Source organism: Dermacentor albipictus, chromosome 3, assembly GCF_038994185.2.
Source record: "Dermacentor albipictus isolate Rhodes 1998 colony chromosome 3, USDA_Dalb.pri_finalv2, whole genome shotgun sequence".
NCBI classification, from domain to species: Eukaryota; Metazoa; Arthropoda; class Arachnida; order Ixodida; family Ixodidae; genus Dermacentor; species Dermacentor albipictus.
This window is the reverse complement of record NC_091823.1, coordinates 120736730-120757931: the sequence shown is the minus strand read 5'-3', so window position 1 is coordinate 120757931 and position 21202 is coordinate 120736730. Positions and strand designations below refer to the sequence as shown.

General features: G+C 52.7%; 1 protein-coding gene and 1 long non-coding RNA gene across 3 annotated transcripts in view; one reads left to right on the top strand and one right to left on the bottom strand.

The window, feature by feature from the left end:
• Mob2 (MOB kinase activator 2) overlaps nucleotides 1–21202 on the bottom strand; it is a 170791-nt gene that overhangs the window by 100116 nt on the left and 49473 nt on the right. The window lies entirely within an intron of this gene.
• LOC139057902 (uncharacterized) lies at nucleotides 10538–12055 on the top strand. Its single transcript, XR_011513080.1, has 3 exons — nucleotides 10538–10853; nucleotides 10931–11011; nucleotides 11954–12055. It is a non-coding gene; the product is annotated as an uncharacterized lncRNA (long non-coding RNA).

Here is a 21202-nt window from a genome sequence, read left to right as displayed (position 1 = left end):
CCAAGTCGTTCAAACGTCGCCTTCGTTACGAGACAAACGTGAAGTTGACAAGGCAGCCGGGTTTCAAGGGCATACGAGGTTGCTTGATAAGAATCTCGCGCGTGGAAAAGCAAATCTCCCGTTTTCTAATACGCACCGAAACCACGATTTTATTACGAGGTGGAGAGCTCAGATAAGAGGACTAAATTTGATCAGCTGCATGGGGTTCACTGCCGTGCGCACCCAATTCGCGGTCTACACGACCGTTATTTTTTTTTCGTTTTTTTTTCTCCTTGTGTTTCCATTAGAATGCGTCGGCCGCGGCATGGATCGAACCCGCGACATCGACCTCAGAAGCGCAACATTAGGGAGTTTTAGAATAGGGGCCCCAATATTTTGGGGCCCCAAACAGCTTTGCGGGTGTTAGCGTTGGGGCACGCAGGAGTGAAGTGGTTTAGAATAGGGCTTTGCGTTTGCGGATAGCGTCTTGCGCTGACAGCGCCACTACGGCGCCAAAGAAAAGCTATTAGAAATAATTAAATAAGATATACCATTTTATGATATGAATAGTAATATTGACTTGCGTGTATTTGCGTTTAATTACAATTTAGAGGTTATTCTTCAAGCAGCAAACAATTAGTTGTGCTTAGTTTGGAGCAACAAAACCAACTTTACGTGCCTTCACCAGCCAAGCTTAGCCGTGTTAGGCCTACGAGCCATAAAATCCACACTCGAATTCGGAATCAGCGGCGTCTGATGAATCAATCTTCATAACATACGCTAGTTGAGAGAAACCGATAACTGCAGTCACTTCTCCTAGCTTGCGAACTTCACGCGTTACCGCGAATCGAGCCCAGTTTGGTGCTAGGTCAGAGCCGTCGCTTCGATGGGTGCCGCCAATGTTTGCCGACGCAAAGCTTTTGGGGCCGCCATTTGGGCTCCCGCTAAATCGGTGAAATAGCGTTCCCAACGCAAAACCCAAACGCAGTTTGCGTCTCGCGCATGCGCAGTGGCTTCGACGCTATTTCTTCGCGGCACCAAAACGTTTGGGGCCCCTATTCTAAAACTCTCTATTACAGAGCCACTGGGCTCCGGCAACGCGCGTAACTTAATACTTGGAGAGCAAGACTATACCACGAATGTGTGGTGTCTTATAAACGCGCTACATATACAGTCATATGAAAAGAAAGGGTAAAACGACTGCCATTAAAGCTCATATATGGAAGCAGCACCTCCGACGATGACACGGTATGCTTATGGGGTTTTACGTGCCAAAAGCCCGATCTGATTACGAGGCACGCCGTAGTGGGGTACTCCGGAAATTTGGACCACCTATGGGGTTCTTTAATGTGCGCCTAAATAATAAGTACATAGCAGCCGAACACTGCTATGTACTTGCTTCGTGGCTATAGCCACTAAGCAACCGCGGCGGGAGGACTGCACATGTTCAACCTGCAAGTTCACATTTCATTCCCCGATCTCCGTGACCTCCGCATTAGCGCATTAGTTTTGAAACTGCTTTTTGATTGATTGATTGATTGATTGATTGATTGATTGAGTGAGTGAGTGAGTGAGTGAGTGAGTGAGTGAGTGAGTGAGTGAGTGAGTGAGTGAGTGAGTGAGTGAGTGAGTGAGTGAGTGAGTGAGTGAGTGAGTGAGTGAGTGAGTGAGTGAGTGAGTGAGTGAGTGAGTGAGTGAGTGAGTGAGTGAGTGAGTGAGTGAGTATTTAACGTTCCAAATCAACACTGGCGCCTACGACTGCCACCATAATGGGGGACTTTGGATTAATGTTTACCACCACTTCTTGTTTTTTAAACGTGCACCTAAACGAACGTGCTAGCATTCTGCCCCCTTCGAAATGCTATCGGGTATCGAACCGGCGACCCTCGTGCTCAGCAGCAGGACGTCACAGCCATTGGGCTCTCCACTGGGCTCTCTTATGGCGGGTTTGGACGGTGCGAGCAAAGGGTTGCGAACGAAGCCGCATGCCGCAGTCCCTCGCGTCTCCGTGACAGAGCCGCGTACGACGGACCGTCGGCCGGCCCACCCCGCACTTCAATACCGCGTCGTCACCCACTACGCGCGAAAGGTAAACAGCAGCTTCCTTTCTTTACGTCGTCCGCGCGTTTCGCGAGAATTGCCGAGGCGGCCACGGAGAGTCAAAGGAATAAAGACAAAAGGAACAATAATAATAAAAGAAAAAAGCGGAGTGCCGCGCCTGCTGGTGCTGCTGCCGCCTGTGCTTTCACCGCGCGCTTTGCAACTTGTCACATGTCCAACGAGCCGCGCGCGCGGCCGTCTCTCGCACAGTTTACGACCGTCCTCACAAAGGCGGGAACGAACAAACGCCGCGGCTTCCCCCCCTCACTCAACCAGTCGAGCCCTCCGCGATTGAGACACAACCGAACCAGCCGAGCGAGCGAGAGCAGATTTATTTTTACGCATTTTGCGTTAAAAAAGAATAAAGAAGACAGGCATTTCTTTTCCACAGACTTCGTTTGTCTTTGTTTCTTTCTGTTTATTTTTTTGTCTCCACGCTCCGTCGGCCGCACATTTCTTTCTTTCTTCCCCGCCACGCACGCCGCCGCGTTCGAACGACAGCGTCGCGCTCACCTGCCCCGCAACAGCAGCAGCAGCAGCGCACAGCCTCCGCCTGGCTGCCAAATTACCTCGCGAGAACAATCGCATTGTTCAAAGAGCGGACGCAGCGGCCCGGCGACGGAGGCAGGAACGACAGCGGAGCGCGCGCACACACATACGCACCTTCGCTCGCTCGCCGCGGCGGGAACCGGGACACCCCCGTCGGCGGCGGCGGTCTTGCAAACGAGCGGCGCCCGGGCGAGAAAAAACCAAAAACGTTCGCGCGACCAACCTCCTCAAAACGCGCGGCACTGGCTCTCGCCATCGTAAACGCGAACCCGCGCGATCGGACACCCGTTAAAAAATTACGCGGTTTTACGTGCCAAAACCACTTTCTGATTATGAGGCTTACGAGGCCGGGGTTCGATCCCCCGACCTCGCGCTCAGCAGCCCAACACCACAGCCACTGAGCAACCACGGCGGGTCTGACACACCCGTGCGGTGAAAGGCATCCAGCGCGATAGCCATAGCGCAGAGAAACAGGGTACAGAGAAATTTACTTAGAAAAAATAAAAGGGGAACAAGAAGACCCTTCGCCGACCACCCGGGCGATTCCTCCCGCACGATAGACAACGACGCTGCGGTGTGCAAGAGAGTCCGCACACCGTGTTCTTGAATCCCGGGCCGGTCTGGTTCGCCACTGCTCGAAATACGTACAAGAGCTCGCAATCGCTTCACTAAAAACACACACACAAACGCAAACATTCTGCGTCAATTCCTTCGCTACATAAGTTTTTCGAAACGCTTCGCTATATCCGAGCTTAGTACTTCAACGCTTTCCAGCCATACTTTCGCGCGTGGTTTGCACCGCTCTGTACGATGCGCCTGTACTACATACCTCCGCGACACAGATTGCGCCGTCAAACGTGGCCGCCAGCGCCACACGACAAACCGTTAAGTACGCGCACCCTGCGCACCTTCAACGTACACGATACAGAAGCATCCTAACGAAGAACCGACACACGATCATACGTACGGGCAAACAGAACAAGGACTGCTCATCCAGCGAGCACGACGTCATCGAGGTCGGATGGCGCGTGATGCAGTCACCGACGAAGGCACAAGCCACGGCCGCAAGACCGAAGAGCGCCGCGTTACGTCTCAACACGGCGATGAGCGTTCCTTCGACGTTTTCCCACGAGGTCGTCCTGTCATCGGCGCGCGCACGGACTACGACGGGGGCCGCGCGACATACAAGACTGTGACGCTCAACCAACGGGGGCTCACTTCGAGGCGACGCCATCCGCACCGCCCCTCCGAATAGAAGCGGCGATGACCGCGAAGATCACTCTACCTCAACCTGGCCCCGACAGACCGAACGATTACTAATTGGCGAAAGGGGCCCACTTCGAAGGCATATACGGTGGGGACAGCGTCAACCTCGGATTCCCAGATAGCTGCACGCTTGCGTCACGTGCAGGGGCGGAACGGTGCGACGGAACGGTGGGGGGGGGGGGGGGAGGGGGGGGCTACATTGCGACCGATTCGACTATTGCGATTGGCCAGATCCATCAGATTCCCTATCCCTAGTCCAGTCTCCTGGGGAAGACGACGGTATATTAAAAGCGGAGACTGTTTGGTGCAGTGAGAGAGAGAGGTGTACTTACGGGTCCCGATGTGAACTCGAGACCTTTAATACGCACCTCCGAGGGGTGGGCTTCCGTATCTGGACCCAGCATGAATAATGTAAAATAATCCATTTTTCCTTGATTCCTACAGCCGGACGTACTCGTCAATGTGCCGTGTGGATTGCTGGTCCAAACGCTACACCTTGAGCCGCAACAGTCGCGATGTCGATGCGAGGTCGTGCTACACGTTTCATCGGGCCGGACTGCCCGCGCGCTTTCACGTGGTCCAGTCAAAGTGCGGTCGTGCAAAGAAAGGCCTGCGAAAAACAGTTTTTCTCGAAGGCATTTAGTAAAGCTATACGTGGCCGAGCTTAATGTCCAATGCACGGCTACAGTTGTAAACGTCATATCAACAGATCATTCCAGCGTATAGCTGTGAAAGAAAGGCGTAGGGAGGGGGGGGGGGGGGGGGAATTAACGCGTTCCTCCTACCCATCTCCTTCCCGCGCTTTTTCTTCCTTTTTTTCAGCAAAATGAGTGGAGGGATTACCCATGAAAGAGGAGGCCGCGGTGCTTGTCTTGATCAGAAACACGATCAGGAATAGTTTCCGTATACTGCAGAGCAAGTGTTACAAATGGGCATAGGGTCACTGAAATGGTGCCGAGAAACTATAGCACTATATATCAGAACGAAACAATATTAGCGCTGGAGTATATAGCATATACAACGCCCGGATTTACTGGAATATCCCGACGCTCGAAAGAATCCCTTTCAAAAAGTTCAGTCCCGCAGACAGAGAGACTGAAGCCGCGCGCAACTCCCAACATAGTATACGGCGCGGTTTTATCGCGGAGACAGAGCAAACGACACTAACATCATCATCGCCTATATGTAGCGTTATATATATAGATATATGCTAGCTGCCACCGTTCGCATATATTTATAGACACAGCCACATCTCGGCGCACGCTCACGCGGGATTCTTTTCTCGCAATGCACATAATCGTATTCTTTTCTTACTCGCGTGCGCACATATATACACACATATAGGCGCCCTTGCAGCCGTCTCGGCACGCTCCAGCGCAGTCAGCGCGCGGAGACGCGCAAGGCCACTCGGTGGGCAGAACAGCCTCCTTTCCTCCTCGGATGACGCAATACAAGCCGATACGGGACAGCGAAGGACGGCCGGCAGCACGCGGCACATTAACACGCAGAGAGGGGCTGCAGGAGGACAGCGTGCAACGTTGCACTGACCGTGCGAATAGAGGGCGCGCAGCAACCTAACTGATTGATTCACGAGATTTTAACGTCCCTATATAAGTCACACTATATATAAAGACGCCGCAGCGGAGGACGCTGGATTAGTTCTGAGCCCCTGGGGTTTTCTTTGGCGTGCACACAAGTCTAAGCTCACGAGCGCTTCTTTTGCATCGAACCCCCAACCTCGCACCCTTCAGCAGAACGACGCATGCATAGCCATTTCGACACTGCGGCAGCTATATAGGTAAGGACAGCTAATAATGAGGTTCGAAAAGAAGCTGCCCTCCTGTTCTAAACAGGCGTTTCCCTCCCTGCGCTTCCACCGAGTTTCTGTATAGCGCAACTGCACACCCTGTATAGAGTAACTATACAAATCTGCATAGCGTAACTATACACGTTAAAGGTTTGCACGCAATTTGCGGCCGTCGAATTCTCGTTGCTTCGCGAAAGATCTTTATATACACACCACTTTCCGAATATCGGTATCGACCCTTTTCGCGGAGCAGTTCGCCCTAGGGAAACTAGGTGGCGCTTTCGGCGGCGCGCCGCACGTCGCCTCAGCGACAGCGCACGAATACGAAACCATCACCGCTTCCGCCTTGCTAGCTACAGCGCGATCAGCTGTCGGAAATTCAACCGAGTTTTCGCTAACGCACTATGCCGCAATCATGCCGGACTGAATCACACGGACTGAAGACGACGCGTGCAGTATTAGGCTGCAAAAATAGTGACTGGCATATTAAGCAATTGAATGAGTCTCTGTAGCCAAGTTCGCGGACCGTTGCTGCAACTGTCCGTACGTGTAAACGGCACTTCGATATGTACGGCTTCCTTCGAGAATACAGAAATTTGCACGTCCGCCAGGGTTGTATCGCTAACCTTCAAAGAAAGTGCTTCAGCCTGGGAACGTCGGCAAGAGTGAGTACCGCTCATTAAACAATGACAAAGGGAGTAGCCCCGCTCCATGTCGCTCCACCTCTGGAAAGCGTATTCATACATATGCGCCGTCCAATTGCGTTCACTCATTTCCCTTACGTCGCCGGGGAGGTGTGAAATTCTTTCAATATCGGCGTCGGTCGAGAAGCATGTTTTCGTGTGCGGAGGGACACACAGGCAGCACGGGATTTCCACGGGTAGAGATTTTATAGCGAATTCTTTGTAGCAGGGCGTGAGACTGGGCTAGTTGGCATTCCATGCTGAAGTGACTAGCGCAAGAGTGGACACGGGACACTAAAAAGGCGACAAAGACAAGCGCTTGCCTTTGTCGCCTTTTTAGTGTCCCGTGTCCACTCTTGCGCTGGTCACTTCTCTATCTTAGGCTGTCGCAAAATTTTATAGAATCACTTTACACGCTCACATCATTTTAACGAGTGCTGCTAATTCACCCTAACGACACAGAGCAGAGCCTGGGGGAGGGGAGAAGGGACCAAAATTCGGAGCTGAGGCTTTCATTTAAAAAAATGAGGGGAATAAAAATTCTAACGATTCAAACACTAACCAAAACCAATCAAGGCGGAAAAGAAAAAGACCGAACCGAGCTCTGAAACATTCAAAGTTGAACTCGAAGTCAGCAGAACTCAAGACCTAAATCCCGGCGCAATACATCAAAAGAACAAAAGCGACGGAACTAAGAAGGTGATCAGGAAACGTCACTTTGTAGAAAGGTTAGAATAGATCGCCGATGCGAAGGAAGATTAATCGCCTTCCACGGCTGCCGCGAACAGCTATGGGCGCGTCATAACCAACGGGATGCATAGAAAACAGAGAGATCGCGAACCTAACCTGCTGCGCTAACCAGCGAGGTCTCGGTGTCAAAATAAACGGAAGCGCGCGCATAAGCGACGACGTTCGCTGAACTGGAAGAAATTGGATTAACATACGCGAATCGGATAAAATCCGAGCACACCATACACACGTCATTCCCGCGCATGTCAGCTAAACGATCAATAAAGGTTGACTGCAGGGGAGGGCCCGGCAACAGACCCAGGTATTCAAACCTATATAGACGAATTGATCCGCATAACGGGAGGGGGCGTATAATGCAGCGCGTACAATGCACGGGTGGGCCGCCTTCTGCACAGGGCGACCCTTTCATACGGCCAACCAGGCCATACCGTACACACCTGCGGCCGCATGCACGAAAATACCGCACGCGATTCTCTTTCCTCGCTTTTGTCTCGTCGCTACCAGCGAAAAGAGATGCGCTGCACGAACCTTGCTCCGCGCACGCGTGTATCCTTCCGCGCCGTTCGCTCACAGCTCGCACTGTTGTCTGGCCGGTCGCACGCTCTGCGCAGGCGCAGGCTTTCGCCGCCCTTTGTTTCGTCTCGCCGGCGAACACCGAACACGCACGTTATCCCGCCCCGCAGCAACCCTGCAGGTCGTCGCGTCTACTGTCTCTCTCGAAGCCCATTGTCCGGGGCGCACACAACGAGCCGACCGCAGACCGACCCCGAGACAAAGAAAGCAGGACCGGGGCCCGGGCTCCAGCTGGAAATACGCACACACGGCGCCCGAGCTCTACACGCCAGCCACAGGCGAGCCTCCTAGCTCTCCTCCTCCCGATTCCTTTTAACCGCCATTGCGCGAGAAAAAAAAAAAACAATGCGAGCAGCACGGGGGTCGCGAGCGCGATGAGAGCCCCCTCCCAGCGAGAGATAGTGTCCGTAAACCATCCCCTAGATGCCGCGTCACATAAGACGCAGATGTGAGCAGTCGCGTTGGTGGCGCCATCTTCCGGCGCAGAGTTTAACCGGAGAAAACACGATGCTTTCATTGCAGTGACCAAACATATTCTACTGTAAGCTGTAAAGCATGGGCATAATCGTTAAAAAGCAGGCTTTTGGTATTTACTATTATTGCGACTGCAATTGCATGGACACTTGCAAGCGAATTTTCGCCGTCGTCGCCGCCGTGATGTTTCGTATATATTTAGGTTTCTGTACGCTATATGCGACGTCACGATATATGACATGCGTTATATAAGGGGGTATATTGCCACACAATTCTGTCAAAAAACTTGCTCACACCAGGTCTAACATACTTGACAAAATTATTCCCGAGATTTCGGGAATGGCAGCCCACAAAGAAATATCATGAAACAAAACACCGACAGTGGACGCCGTTTATATCAAATCTGCCCAGACTTAAATATTGGAAGTACGAAACAATAACAGAGCTCAAACCTGAAAATTATGTAACTTTATTGGCGCGGCTGTGCGCTACCTCCGGGATCGGTACAGGAATGAGCTTTGAAACCTACCCGATACGGAAAAGTGGTGGCACAGTCGGTAAGAAAGACGTTGGCTTTAATTAATAAACATAAATGAAACTGTGCGATGGCAGGATTCAGAGAGATGACCCCTAGCACAACGGCTGGTTTTTATTTAGTCAGCTTACGTTTGCTTCAATTCCAAACTGCCACTATATAGAGCTAGCAGTATTAAACTAGGTGTAACATTCCTACACGGTGCTATCGCATTCATTGGTTCGCCCTTATGGCGAAACTGTGGCATTTTTTTCTCCTTGACGAGCACGCACATGTTACAGAAAGGGGAGAGAGTGTGTGTGTGTGTGTTTGTGTGTGTGTGTGTGAGAGAGAGAGAGAGACGTTCCCAACGCTATGCGGCCGAACACGGCGTCACGGGATGTCGAGATCAGCGCTTGCGTTGCTCCCCGCCCGCGTCACAGGCATTGCGCAAGGCGCTGACAGGCACGCTGACAGGCCACATGTTTGCACGATGTTGCCGCACAATGCCTTCGCGGCGTCCAAACCTTAGCGGAGACCCTTTCGAAACGCTGTCGCATCGACGGGCGCTGTCTCCAACGTAGCTGGCAAGTGGCACGCCTACGGACCGGTTGAAGTTCCCGGCGGACGGACGGAGTCTCAGTAATGCGACGCCCCAACCGCTGTACACAGTGCAAACAAAGCAATTCGATGAAGCGATGCTACGCAATCGACCAGCAAAGTGAAAGGCGCCAACTGCTTGTGCGCGCGCACGCACGCACGCACGCACGCACACACACACACACACACACACACACACGCACGCACGCACGCACGCACACACGGCACTTAACTGAATCACTTTTGAATGCTGCGCACAACGGGGCGTCAAAAGTGCGCTTTCGAAAAGCTTTCGCCGCAAAACGGGCGTGCATGGAGACATAGCTCCATCAATACAGCCACGACACCACGGAGTGATGCTGTCAGCGCTCACAAAGGAACCGAGAAAAAAACTACGTTGAAAATAATATACGCAAGCGCGCGACGATACGCCAAGCGTCAATCAGCCACGCATCCACACACCCGGAGGGGCTCCCAAGACGGCCCTTTTAGCAAATGACCGCCTTCCATCAGTCGACCGGCCGCGCGCGGGTGTGTGTGAGTCAGAGAAGAGCGTGAGTCACGTAATAAAAGCCTCCCGCGCACCCGAATAACTAGTATACAGAGACGACTAACCATTTCCCCTTCGCTCGAGGAAGGAAACGACCGGCTCCGGGACCGTCCCACCGCCTCTCACAAAGGCGCGACCGCGGAGGAAATCGCCGGCTGATGCAACACCTCGCCGCTCACAGGCAACGCGCGCGCACACAGCTCGAAGACATTCGATATGTGAACCGGACAGCACGTACAGCGTGCGTTTCGTAATCGTACGACAACGTGCTGCACTCCGCATACACACGAGCCCATAACCATAACCGAACCGGTCCGCCGGTCAGTAACACGCTTCGATCAATTAACCGCACAGCGAGGGCTATCACCCACGTTGTCTCGCGGAACTGCGGCCCTCATCGCAGAGGCGCTCGAAGTGTCGGGAGAGACGGCCATTTGAGACGATGCCTCGTCCGACGCGTCCTTCTAATAGACCTTTTTATTCCTCCTAATTGTTAACTCAACCTTGGCTTCCCCGCACCGCACTCCAGCTCCAAAGGAACACCCTCCCCCCCCCCTCCCCTCCAGTGCGAAACCGTCCGTGCTATAGACCAGAACACGCTAGTCTCGCACCCAGACTAACCGAACGCATACTCTCGCAGCCGGGTTGCCCGGTCGACCGGCGCCGTTTTGTACTGGGCTGCCAAAGTGTGTTCGCCGGCGAACAGTAGACATGGCAAGCGCCAGCTCTAGGGCTCCAAAGTGCGGAAATGTGCCCGTTCACACGGATCCAAAGTACAAGAAGTCATCTGGGCATCATTGCGTCGTGTTTGGATGCCAAAACAACCAGCGGAAAAGGAGCAGGTTGCTTAGCGCTGTTTGCGAAGAGCACAACACACGTAGGGAATCGTGCCGGTTCAGTGTTTTCAGCCTGCACCGATTTCCATCCGCAACGAAGAATGCCAAGCTGCGCCACCAGTGGATAGCTGCAGTGAATAGGAAGAACTACCAACCCAGTGAAAATGCACGAGTGAGTATTCAATCTGTGTATATTTTGGTGCCACGTTCAACTTTGCGCCCTACAAACGTAATATGTGTAACACGCAGGTTTCCTCCGAGCACTTTCTGGGCAACAAGCCTACAGAGCAGAATCCCGCGCCGGTGCTTCGCCTTGGCTATAACAAACAGGCAAGCCTTATCGTGTTTTCATTCAGGCAGAGCTCCCGACGGTTAAACGGAACAGTTGAGTTTGCGGTTAGCGATACTTGCAGCGCACGGAATGACCATTAAGCGTGAACGACAAGTTGTAGGCCTTGCTGTTGAGCGTTATTGCTAATGAAAGTAAACCGAAGTCTGCTCGTCACGTAGCATGCGTCCACAAAAACGTAAACGACGACTACTCGTCACCGAAGGTGTTCTTGCAGCGCACCTACCTTTACGAGCTGGTGTTGCAGGTGTCATTCGTAACGAATTCATTTGAGCCTCCTGAGCTCTAAAGTGCGTGCGGGCTGTTATGCGGGGCAAAGCGCAAAATATTTCCGTTCATATGGCGAGGAAAATAAGGTGCTTAATTATTCTTGTATTTTGTAACAAAATTTTGATCGTTCTCACTAGTTTTCTTTTACTGTTTTTTTTTTTCTAAGGGAGCGCCAACAATCCGATGGCCTCGCACAATCGAAACAGGTCTGGTACCAGGTAGCTGCAGTTGGTGGGGCTAATTTCTTGGAATGCAGGTGCGGTTGCTGTCTTGTACCAAAGGGGCCCTGATGATGCAGCTTTAAGTAAGGATGGTAATTTTACGTGCCCTGTCATGGTTTGTGCAACTGTACAACACCTGCATCTGTCATGCTCGTCCTGTTATACGGGCTTTGACTGCACATGTAGTTGAACATTATAACTACTGCAGTTACTCATTTTCCAATGAGTGCAGGTTTAGCATCATATGCTGCTTGTTCGAGTGCTGTAGGCTTTTGTTCTGGATGTTGTACTCTTAAGTGGTTGCACGATACAATTGGCCTGGTGTATTTTCTATTTCATTTTGAGAGGACTTTATATCTTCGCAACAGTGATGGCATAGGAAATAACTACAGCCCTTCTTACTATAACATCTATTTTGTTTTCGATGTGCAGGTGGTGAAGGGCAGGCGTCTGCAAACCAGGCAGTCAAACGACCTCGCCAGTTGGTTGCCAAACGCGGCCAACCCAGTAGAGACCATGACAAACAAGACCAAACTGAAAGTGCAGATGACAGTGTTCTGCATGCTTTAATAATATATGGCACTAACACAGTGCTGTAAATTCCTTCACAGGTTACGTGCCAAAAAGCTCACACGTGTTCTAGCATATAGCGCGCGGTTTGTACAAACGTAATAGCGTACCTACCCGATGTATTCGCTACTGCAGTCTGCACAGCACTCAGTGTGTCCATTGTGCACTTGCATGAGGTCTTGAAGTTTGATTGAATCTAGACAGCGAAAATGACAGGTTAGAAAAAACGCGAAACACGCCTTCCGCCCAGCTAAAAAGCCCAAGTTTCGCTTTCGCGCCGGGTCGCATCTCCCGGCGTGGCAGCCCAGTCCTGCTACTTCGCGGCGCTTGGGATAGATGGCGCGACCGGCGCTCATCAATATGGCGGCGCCCTTTGAATTCACGGTGCTCTGGTGTATAGAGAGCTCGATAGTTGGGCACGCGTTATGTGGTCACGGAAGAAGCCGCATCGACCATACATACCCCTCCACCACGCAGAGCTATATAACGCGCCAACTCTCCGAGCGTATATACACCCGTTGATTTCAAAATTGGTTGCAGCGCCGCCGTAACGCCCCCCTAAATGCGCAGTGGGGAAAGGTTTGCTCAACAATTAGCATGTGTGGACGAAAGAGGCCTTCCGAGGAGGCGGACAAACCACTTCCTTTGTACGGGGCAGAGCCCTCGAGCGTCGAGGGAGCGGCTGAAAATGTCAGCGCAGCTATACGCAGCTCCATACACCAGAGCTCGCCCGTTCCCATAGGAAAGTGCGGAGAACGTATAGTAGCTACCGTGCGTGACGACAGCTACCTCGCAAACAAAGAAACAAAAAACGCTGTTATATAACAGGACAATGCCGCACGCGGTGGCGCTTAACCTAACCTAACGCACTCGACGCACCCTCGCGCGCTTGATGTCTTCATCGCTTCTACATCTACACTACGCATATATTGAAGCAGCGCCTTAGGGAGTTTTAGGGCACAGTAATAATTGAGACACAGAGGGAGTGAAAGAAAGAAAGAACGGCACGGACGTCCATCAACCACATGCCCGCCCTGCACAGTGGAGCAATCGCCGTTAACTTTCTTGCCTGTCTGCTTCTTCCCTTTAGCTCTGAAGCTGATATTCGAATATCTTCTTCTACGCTTATTGTTCGCACGACGGAATGCCGATAGACCGGCGTGAGACGATGTTTGTTTGGTGCCACTGTATAAGAACGAACAAAAACAAACACACAAAAGAACACGGTCCGAGGCTAAATGCGTTGTTTGATCTCAACGCATATATACACACATCACGGAGCGATGACAAACGCGACATTTTTTTTTTCTTTTTCCTTTGTCCAAGCAGCCACTACATCTCCGCCACCAAACGGACAACCATGTACCTACATCGGCCGTGCAGCCGTACAAGCAAGCCAATGCCCCGCCGTCAAAAGCGCTTTTTATGCGAAGCATATTACGAGAGCTCAACCCAGCTCCTCAGGCGCGGCGGTGTCGCCTTGAAACCACGTGACACTGTGACGTCACGACAGAAAAGAAACGGGGCTCCAACTAGCGCCGTCGCTCGCGGCGTCGCCCCCCGCATCGGACGCGGTGAGCGTCGAGCAACGCAGCGTTCGGCACGACAACGAAATGTGCGCCTGAGCAAGCGCCGCACGCCTGAGCCGACGCCGACGACACGGGCTTTTCTGCGACACGAGCTCCTTAACGCTGTCGCGTTAAAATAAAGGCTAGTATGCTTCGCATCCTGGGCTTAACCTTAGCTAAGCCACAGCCATTTTTTTTTTACTTCTCGGATAAGTGTCGGTATATGCAGAGCATGCACCCTTCGGCGTCTTTGGAGGCCGCGCATACGCCGCAATACTATGCCGCTCACGCTCGGCGAGACTCGCCTCCTCTTGCCCCGCGATCACACTTTGAGCACGTGGCAGGAATGACGAAATTCGCCGCCAAAGCGCGCGCGCGCCCGACACGTGCAGCGAGAAAACGCCCGCCTACATAGCTTCTGAAACTCCCCCCCCCCCCCCCCCCCCCAAGTCCAGATGCAAAAGTGCAGAGAGAGAGGGAGAGAAAACTCAGGACTACGAAAAGCTTTGGTCATCCCCTTCGGAGGTCGCCAAAGTATCTGCTGCCAAGTCTGCTATCAAGTTTTTTTTTCGTTTCCTTTTTTTAACTTCTCCCGTTCTCGGTATTTCTTATTCAAACAGTATACACACACACGGCCGCTCGCTCTCGTGTGGCAAGAGCGCGCACTGGCTTTTTCCACCGAATAAAAGTGCAGCCGTGTTGCAAGGCGACATGTGACCATGATAGCGCCTCATGCGCGGCGGTCTTCAACACAGCGATGAGCGTCCGACCGCTCGCGTAGTCGAACGAAAGAAGAAATCGGCAAACTTGCGCGATTCCACCGCGACCCTGAGCTTATTATTTAGGTAGTGACTACAGTGACGGGGCCCGGCACTTTAACATCTGTACTACAGTGACGGGGCCCGGTACTTTAACATATGCACTACAGTGACGGGGCCCGGCACTTTAACATATTCACTACAGTGACGGGGCCCGGCGCTTTAACCTCAGCCCTGCAGTGACGGGGCCCGTCTCCTTAACCACAGACAGGACCGGCACTTTACGTCAACACTGTAGCGACGTCAATGGCCGCACTTCTTTCAAACATTCTATGCAAACAACTTCGAGCACTTCACGGCAGGCAGTGAACTTTATTAAGGTCCTAAGGAGCGACTCCGAAACCCCCTTAAGAGGTAGGGGGCCGCCGCGAGCCGTTCCGACGTTGGGACGGGCAGGCCGTGCCTGACCGCCTCCTCCCACTCTTCTGCCGTGGTGAGATGACCGTGGTCCCGTAAGGAGGGGCACCGCCAGAGCATGTGTTCTAAAGTGCAGAATGGATCTCCGCAATCCGGACACCTGCCCCGCACGGACGCGGCGTTAGGTTGCCCCTGTGATCCACCACGGCCGCCGCAAACCGGTCGGACGAACCGTAATGGGCGACGTCGACGAACGCGACCGATCGTAGATCGTCGGCGACGGATCCGAGGAGTGCGGCCGATCGGGCCCGGCGTGTGCCTACATTGCGTTGCGCGTGCGCGTTGCGCGGGAACGGCGAGACCGTGACGGCCTCCCGCGACCACGCGTCGAGCACGCACCGCCTTTCCCTGACGGGTTAAAGTCCAGCGCCTCCAGGATCCGCCTCCCCGCAGGCGAGGAAGCGAGCCTGACAACCTGGACTAACTTCTGTGACCCAAGCTCATCGAAGGTGTTGTGGACCCCCAGCTGCATGAGCTTCTCGGTGCTGGCGCCTATGGGGATGTCAAGCACTTCACGGACCGTGGTATTTTATTCCAGTACTGTCCACAACACCACGTGAATTTCACGATGTCAGCAACTTCCGTGCAGTAATGGAATACATTGATTGCACACATACGGATCGAACGACCGCAATGGGTACTTGTCCATGAATGTGCAATCTTTTGCGTATGCACTGTAACACCTATGATGATTATAATAAAGAAAGAAAGTTCACTCTAATGGAAGGGGAACGGTAAAAACACATTAAAAAAGGCACGGCACATGTTTCTGCTTGTGTAGCACCAGACAATGAATATTCTACTGAATTAAGAAAAAGAAGCAGCGGGTAATTGCTCGCTTAGAAGACCGATAAACATGCAGTTCGATGAAATTTGAGAAATAATGATATTGAAGCTTCCAAGACTTTAGAAGAAAAGAAAAAGAAAATTAAGACTGAATCATCGCGACGGAACATATCTCAAGTCGCTGTAGGAGTCGAAGACCCTAGCTATAACGAAATTATTTTTGAACAGCTCCGATAGTGTCCATGCAACAATGGTTGCTTGCGTACTCTCAAATGTTCATATGCTGCGGCATAAAGCTCACGGTACGGTGCGAAAACGTGCTCGGAGCGAAAGCGATCGACATGCATGCAGACGCAAAGTCGGTCACCGCGAACCCGTGCGATCGCTGCATTGCAGCTTCATTCTGTTATGCTATATTTAGTTACACAGACAGCCATCCCACTATAAGAACATATTTCACATAGTTTTCTCAGCGATTGCTTACGTTTCACGCAAACCGGTTCGGTGGAATCGATTGCGGCGACCGCTTGCAGTGTCCCAGCTTACTGTACGTAGTAGGCAAAGAGATAGCGTTTGTAAACAATTCTGTGCTTTCTGTTTGTCCAACATGATTATTTTAAAGGTAAAATACTGCCATTTCGAGAGTACTTGCAACATTGTTCAGGAGGGCTGCCGCGTAGTATGTTTATTTAGCCTTTATTTAACGCCGACGCATGTGAGGCGCTTCCGACAGATGGCGACTCCGTAAGTCGTCCTCGCCATAGAGTTTGCTACAAGAATTTTGTAGGAAACTCTATGGTCCTCGCCCCCAATACCGACATCTTTATAGTGACGGCCCCGTCGGTGTAGTGTTGTTGTTAAAGCGACGGGCCCCGTCACCATAGTGTGGATGTTAAAGTACCGGGCCCCGTCACTGTAGTCACTACCTATTATTTAAGTGAAACAGCAGGGCAGAGAGAGAGAATTTATTAGAAAGGCAGATAGGTCGGTATGAGCTAGCATGATCTGGCCTGCTACTCTGCAAATGGAGAAAAAGGACAGAAAAGACTGATGAAAGACGATGATGAGGACAGGAAGAAGGGATGCATATATACACTGACATAGTAGTTTGGGACACGAGCGCCTTTGTATACTAGATCTCTGTACTACTAGCCTGGAAATGCATGCGCAGACACTTCGCAGAAACCCGCGCGAAGGGCGGCTCCAAATGCATGCTGGCACTGCGGAGAACAAAAAAAGAAAACGATTGGAGAGATTTGACAATTAGCCACAGACCGCGCGTGCTATGGCTATAGCACCGCTGGCGGTCAGGAAGCCGCAACAAACAGCACAGCCGGCCATGAGCACCTCGAGTACACATGTACAGCAGCCTGCAGCCGAATCCAATGCGACGCCTGTCTTGCTGTCGACAGGTCTCACTGAGATGGCCGACACAAACAGTTAACGAAGCCGCATGATGAATCCCAGCTCGCACATATGCGCTTGAGAAAGCAAAAACAAAAACAAAAAAATCGGGCGCCAGCCCGTTACAGACAGGTAGGTATAGCACGCGATTTCTAAACGAGGTATATCATCAGACAGAGCGTAAATACAGTTAGACGGCGTCACGGCACCCCGCTTCCTCCCAGCACGCCTCGGGTGATACACAAATAAAATGCATGCAGCAGCACCTGTTGGCCGGCTGGCTAAACCAGTGCGCGGGCACGGTGATGGGGAGATGACGTCACGTGACGGTGACGACGGGCGGCCGTACGACCGGCATTCGCTGCGGCAGAGAAGCAGAGAAGGGGGGGGGGGGGGGGGGAGGGTCTCGGAGTCCCGCAGCGACGTCCCCGAGGGAGGACCTGTCAGGACGACGGCGGGGCAGACAAGAAGAAGAGGTGCCGCCTGTCCTTGCAAAACGAGGACGGGCGTACGAAGGAACACAACAAAGGGCGCCGCGCGTCCACGTCGGGGCTCTCCTGGACGTCGTTCGAGGCGGCAAAGGCGGCGGCATTCATTTACGGTCGCTCAACCATCCGCACGACCCTCCTCCTCGGCCCCTCGAACAGAAAATCAAGAACCTCGGAGCTCGCCGTATCGCGTCGGCATCGCAGCACAAGAGCGCGCCAGGAGGGAGTGGCCCCTCCCGGACTCCACGAACCAAGAAGCGACCCCGCGAACGAGGCGAGATGCGTGCAGCCAGCGCCGACGCGTGCGAGCCTTGGGGCGCTGAGCGCCGATCGTCAGGACAAGACGTATAGGTGCGATTTCGGGAGGACAGTCGGCCCCATAAGTTTGCGCGATTTGAGAGAGAGAGAGAGAGAGAAAAGACAGCGGCAAATTCCCTCAAGCCCAGGCACGTAGCCTCGAATTCAACGTCTCGGTGGGTAGCAACACTTGACGTTTACACAGTCGTGGTGGTGAAAACTTTATTTTTGTCCCGCAAGTTTAATAGGGCGAGTTTCACCCTGCCTGGGCGTCTGCCACGAGTCCTTTTGGCCCTGACGGCGCCGTCGGCCCGCTGGACCAACGCTACTCGACTAACGTAGCGCTGGACTGCCCACAGTAGATACACGGTGTTCCGGTAAATTAAAGGGACACTAAAGTGAAAAATGATTTCTTCTGCATCAGTAAATTACCGTTCTACAACACCAAAAACACCACTCTTACAACGATAAGACGTTTGGGAAGCCAAAAATAGCGCAAGAACGACATACGGGTGGCGACGCCTACTTGAGTTCCCGCACCTGGGGGCTGTGACGTCATGGATTTTGATGGCATCTTCTAGGGCCTACTAATTATATATAGCGGTACAGATTGACTACATTGTGTTCTAAAGGAATGAAATATTAAACATTGCAAGTTTCGGGAACCTTTATTCAGCCAACGCGGCCCAAATGCGAAAACATACTTTGGAATCCCTGACGTCACGCTGACGCACCGGCGTTGGGATTTCGGCGCGGAATTCAAATACTGATACTTGGACCGTCATTTTCTCATCTAATAATCAAACTATTTTTTCGAAATGACTGCCTGCATGGTTCTTAAACAATGCTCCATTAGTCTAAACTGATTTATTGTTTCCCTTTAGTGTCCCTTTAAACGCGGCAGGTCTTAACAAAAACACAAGCTCGTCGAGTTTGCCGCGTGACCATTTTCCCGCAAGCGCTTTTCGTGGCGTACACTGCAATACACCCAAGGATCGCAACTAACGTGTACGTGCCCGGCAAGAGGAGGCCTGTACTCGGTCGTTTCTCTTCTTTTTCCCCGAACACGGACACACATTAGTTACGGTGGCACAGTTTCGCGCAGCGGTGGCCCCCGCGGAAGCAGGCACTCGAGGACACGCTCCACGGCGTGCATCGAAGGCGGCGGCCCCCGAGCGTGCCCTGCGGGAAAGCCCCCCTAACAAAGGAAGAGAAAAAATCCTGGCACGAACGGTATACCGGTAGTATACCGGTATAACGGTAGTTCAGTGACTTGCTGTTAGGACACCCCCTGTGACTGTCGTACATTTTCTGCGCATGCCTCTTCTTTTATATATACACACGATGTGGCGACGCAATAAAATCTTGTTGGAAGTCAGCGCTGTGTATGTCGTCTATCGCTGTCCTTGTCCTTTGCGCTGTACGTTATTTTTGATCATGAATTACCAACTAGCCCAAGCAACCACCCTAGTGGTATACCCCCCAGCTTAATGCTGCTCCAACAGTTCGTTCGACAAGCGCGCACGTATCCTACATCACGCTGCAACGATCGATGCATCCTTGTCGGTGCAGCGAGAGTATACCGTCGCCTCGTCGAGACAGTTCTTATGCAGTGGAGACCTCGCAGCCTTTTGACTTTCGGCCTCGATTCTATTTTTCCAAATCTGAACGGCGCACAGGAAGGCGAGGTAAAGAAAGCTGCAGATTAAGCAGCTCCACTGACACTCCCTCCTCCCTGATCACCTCGACGAAGCTGCTTAGTCAAACACGTGGATGTGTGTACAAACAAGCGTAGGTGGTAACGCGACCAGGGAACACGTGAGCATGTCAGAACAAACAATAAGAAACAAGTACACAACGCGACGGCACGGCGCATAATAAGGAAGTCATCCTTAAACGCAACACGGAGGGAACATTCCGTGCAACGGTAGCGGCTTTATAGCCACGAGATACAAAGTCACGGGGCCAGTAAATCTGTATCGCCCGCAAAAGAAATACGGAACTGCGCAAAGCAACGAAAAAAACGTTCGGTGCGTGAAGCTTCCAGCCCCAACCGAATGTCGCGGACCGTGCGTACTTTCGCGCGCCCTGCGTGTGCCGCCACCAGAGAACGCTGTACCGCTTCTGCCACGCTGCACCCAAGTAGTGCGAGTCTCTCGAAGCAGCACAATGAGCGGCGGCGCCCACAAAGGGTACGGCTGGGACGCAACGGGAAACGCGCGCGCCGCGCTAAATGCCAAGGGCGCCCATCTCGATCACCGGCCCGCAGCAAGCACAGGCCCCACGCGTATAGGCAGTGCACACAACAGATAAGCGCCGGTACGCGCAGTCGCGTCAAGTGGGCAAAAACAACCGCATCGACGCAGGACAAGAGCAAAGAAAAGAAGTGTGCGCCGAGCAGCGCGGGGCGATCGGATAGGCATCTCCGACGGCCCCGCGTCACCGGCATTAGCGCTACAGCAAGCCCCCCCACCCCCTCTCTTCGCCTTGCCCCTAATCTACCGACACCACATACGAGAAAGAAAGAAACACCGAGCCCACCGTGGCCAAGTCCGTCCGCTTTGGCCGATGTCGGCCGGTGTGCACAAGCCGAAAGTCGAGGCGTCGACCGCTGGGCGCGGTTCACGCTCGTCCAGCGCGCCAGGTGGCGCTCGGCACAACAACGGTATCACACGACCACTGCGGTCGGTGACCTACACTTGCCTCGCGCGGGCCGAGCAATGCAAGGATCGGAACAGCGACGTCACGCGGCACGGGCCGACTTGTGAGCAAGCGACGCAACGACAAATTAGAGAGAGAGAGAGATGTGAATGGGATAGCTACTTGACCGCCTCTGCGCGCAGATACAAAGCGTGACGTTACTGCTCTGGACAGTATACGTCTCTGAAGTGGACTTGCAGTACAGCAAAAGCTACGGGCTCGCTAAGGCACAGCCACACACTCACCACTTGGTGCGCAAAGGGTTAATTCCGTGCTTCGGTGTCGGTTACACTGCAGATACATATACATGCATACAGACATACATGCAATATAGTCAAGCGCTAAATAAATGTTTGTCTATTTTTCTAACGTCCTCACAACGAATGCCTGTAACACATTCCTTTTGTGCGTGAGTGCGTGCGTGCGTGCGTGTGTGTGTGTGTGTGCGCGCGTGCGTGCGTGTGTTGTCGCGGACTGACATCGCCATGCACTCCCAATTGACTCACGCGACTGGCGCCTACCTTCCACTACACTGCAAAGCTTGCGAGATGCGGAGTATACGTACAGGTGCACTACACCGACGCCGCTTGTCAGTGGAGGGCGGGGTCCGACGACCCGCAGGCACTGAGCAGT